The sequence below is a fragment of the Dipodomys merriami genome, unplaced genomic scaffold (genome assembly GCF_024711535.1).
Source record: "Dipodomys merriami isolate MVZ:Mamm:240054 unplaced genomic scaffold, mDipMer1.0.p SCAF_22, whole genome shotgun sequence".
In the NCBI taxonomy this organism is placed as follows: domain Eukaryota; kingdom Metazoa; phylum Chordata; class Mammalia; order Rodentia; family Heteromyidae; genus Dipodomys; species Dipodomys merriami.
The window spans coordinates 19,378,147-19,382,206 of NW_027203604.1; positions in this window are offsets into that span (position 1 = coordinate 19,378,147).

Genomic DNA, 4,060 nt, shown 5'->3' on the forward strand with positions numbered 1-4,060 from the left:
TTCCTACAGTATATATTCAGTTCTGCACATTCTTTAGGTTGTAGCTCCTCTATCAATATCTCTGTCTGTGTGTCTGCCTTTTTGTATGTCTGTCTGTCTCTCTGATGGTATTGGGGTTTAAACTCAGGCATTTGCCTAGTAAGTGCTCTTCCACTTAAACCTAACCTCCAGCCCTTTTTACTTTATCATGCTTTTCAGGTAGGGTATAATACTTTTTCCAAGGCCCACCTTGGACCATGATCTTTCTACTTCTAGTTCCTTTAGTAGTTGGGACTACAGCTATGAGGCACATGGCTAACTTGTTTTCAAGATCAGATCTCAGTAACTTTTGCTTAGGTTGTTGTCTTCCTCCTTCTGTCTCCCAAACAGCTAGGATTAAAACATGAACCATCATATTCACGTCTATCAGTTTTTTTGATTTATCAACTATGTTCATTTTTTTTCTTCTCATACTACTCCCTTATGTAATTATTAATGGTTACAGGAATATTTGACTTGGCAAATCTCTATAGCCATTTCTGTCCTTGAGAGTCTGACTCTAAATTGTCTTTTTAACCAAATAGTAAGCTTTATAAAGGATATATGATTTGTTGTTGGTGAGACACATAAGATGTATAGAACAGAGCAAAGCACATTAGTGTCTAATAACACAATTCAAGCAGCTAAAAAATTAAACTGGAAATCTATGTAGTCTAATATGACACCTATCTTCTAAGGAGAAGACACTTGTTTGGTATGAAATCATTTGAATGGAATTAATAAAATTCACATTGCTAATATACCTAAACTTTAATGCAAAGAGGATGAGAAAATGGCTTTCTTAATGGAATTACAAAGAAAATTCTCACTAGCAGCCTACATCGTGCACCTGAATTTCAAAAACTGCTGTTATATTTGATTATGTTTATTTGGTTAATGTTTTTCTACCCTGTGAAAGGATTCTACCCTGTCGAGGATTCAGACTTTCCTGTGTTTAGTGCTAAGTATATAGTGTGAACATGGTAGGCATAAAACTAAACCGACATGCCACAGCAAGGAGGAAAATAAGGGTCTTAATCTTAAGGGCTTGACATTCTCCATGCCTCCCCCAAATAGGAAATTTATAAGAACTGTCTCTCCCTCTCTCCAGCCACCAAAATGGGGCCCTAAAAATTGGCAAAAATCAAGTTTCACACAACTGTGAGGAATGGGCACCTAGCTAAATGAAACCACCTTATTTTCATTTTCCTGGCACAATTGGAGTTGTGACTCATGAAATTTGAATCTAGTATGTAGATTAGTGCACACATACACACACACAGTGGATACAATTTACCCATTCAGTATTAATCAAGAAATTCATTCATTCAGTGGAAATCATGACAAGCTTCCTATGAGCAGGACCGTTTGAGTGACCAGCACAAATCCTTTGCACTGCCACGAGCATGGATCAGTAATCCAATAACTGGGACAGCTGAGTCTAATATTTTTTGTGTGTTATCTGAAAGCGAACGTCAACCTTTCATTAAAGGGACAGGAAATAGTGTCCATGTAAGTTGTGTGTTTAATTTGTACTTGAATATGCAGGAATGATCTCATCTGTGTATCTGAAGCCCAGAGTTTTATCTGATTGTTCTTATCTGTGTACTCTGTATACAATGGATCTTTAAAAGTATACAATACCAAGGTTGGAGGGCATGGCTCAGTTGGCAGAGCATTAGACAGTGAGTGAACATGTCAGTTCCGGTCTCAGACCAAAAACAAATGAATACACAAGGCCTTCAATGAGCATATGATCCAATGAGAGAACAGATGCCAATAGAACATTCTTCTGGCAAACACTAAACTCTAGAACATGTGCAGTGCGGCTCTTCATAATCCAGTCCTTATCTTATATATAATTAAATTCACACAGGAGTTGTCTCCTTTCATTATCCTTTCTGTGGAGCAAGACATTTGGTGTTGGCTAAGACATAGTGCTGAATATATTTGTTTGATACAGAACATTTATTTTAAAATTATATATTTCTTTATTTAATTTGTTACTTTATATTTTGTCATTCATGGGGCTTGCACTCAGGGCCTGGGCACTGTCTTTGGACTCTATTGCTCAGGGCTATTGCTCTACCACTTTGAGCCAAGCTCCACTTCTAGTTTTCTGGTGGTTAATTGGAGATGAGTCTCATAGCCTTTCCTGCCAGGGCTGGCTTCGAACCAGGTTCATCAGACCTCGACTCCTAAGCAACCATGATTACAAGCATGAGCCACCAGTATGGGGCAGAAATTTTACTCTTTTCCTGGGTATTTTTCAATTCAATGCATGAAAAATAGAGCAAAAATCTCAACCATAGCAAAATGTTCATTAGGTTTTTGTTTTGTTTTGTTTGTTTTTTGGTTGTGGGGCTTGAACTCAGGGCTTGGGTGCTGTCCCTCAGCTCTTCAGCCCAAGGTGAGTGCTCTACTGCTTGAAACTCAGCACCACTTCAAATTTTCTAGTGGTTTTATTGGAGATAAGAGTCTCAAGGATTTTCCTGCCCAGGCTGGCTTTGAACCATGATTCTCAGATCTCAGCCTCCTGAAAAGCTAGGATTACAGGCGTGAGCCACTGGCTCCCAGCTGTTTGTTAGTTTTTAAGCTTTCCTATTTTAGTCTTAAGGAATGCCAAGCCCATCTTTGTTGTTATAAAATTTCAACTAGTTTGATCATGGCATGGAGATGGGTAGAATCGCAAAAATGTCATTATTGCTCTCATCACTAAAGCATTGCAGCCAAATAAGTGTTTTGGAGGAAGATGGTATAATTTTAGTTCCATGGAGATTCAATAGCTTAAAAAAAGTTATACTGGGCACTAGTGGGTCATACTCAGAGGACTGAGACCTAATGATAGTGGTTCAAAGCCAGCCCAGGCAGGAAATTCCATGATATTCTTATCCCCCCCCCCCCAATTAACCACTAGCAAACTGGATGTGGAACTGTGGCTCAAAGTGGTAGTGGTAGCCTTGAGCAAAAGAGCTTAGAAACAGTGCCCAGGTCTTGAGTTCAAGCCCCACGTCTGATAAAAATTAATGTTATATATAGGAAAAGTATGGGGTTTGGGTGAGTCCATAAGCATCAACAGCAACCATTAATGCAGTGTTTCATTGTTTGAACTATGGTAAGATTAGTAATGTACTAATGTATTCCTTGTCTACTGCTCTGATGGAGAATGTGGAGGTGAATGTCTTATATGCTAGTTTTATATTTCTTTTGTGTTTTAGGAACTTTGAGGCCTTATCTGTCACCAGATCCTTCATTTCTCAGATTAAGTAGACATAGCATATAGGTAATAAAGGTCATGAGCCAGTATTATTCTTATACAACTAGTTGTGACATCTCTCCCATCAGGATTCTTGGGGGTGGCAAGGGGTGAGAACTAGAATCATTGCTCTTTCTAACCTATTCCATTGTTAATTTTTTGGTTTGAGACCAGAACTTGAACTTAGTATCTGATGCTTTCCCTCATTGGCTGGTGCTCTACCCTATACGCCATGCCTCCAACCCCAGCTCCTGGGCCTTGCTTTCTACCCGTGGAAAAATGACCCATTCTTTGAAGAGCAAACCATGTCAGCAGAAGCTGCATTCATAAACACCTGTGGATATCATTTATTTGGGTGCAGTTTTAGGTATTTTGAGTCACCTTAAACATAAGAGCTTAGAGGAGCCAATACCTACACTTGACTTTCTATGAGCGAATTCATAAATCTTCAGCCCTAATGATAACAGTGATTGCATTTATTTACTGATACGTTTATAAAATGTGAAGTCAAAGTTCAAAGTATGCACATCCATGATTCCTTGTCCACTGCCCAATGAGGACAGAATATCTGCCTCACAACACCTGTGGGGTGGGTGGGCACAGGTAAGTTTTCTACTGTCTGTGCCATCAGCCCTGCCTCCTCTCCCAGCCCATAAACTGCAGGAGCCTCAGCTCCCTCATCAGAGCTGGGCACTGAGAGGAGCTCAGCAGAGTCCACTCTGCAGCCAGCACAACCCAGAGCTGAAAGGAAAAATCAGAGGAGAGAATTACTGGATGAGCGTGACA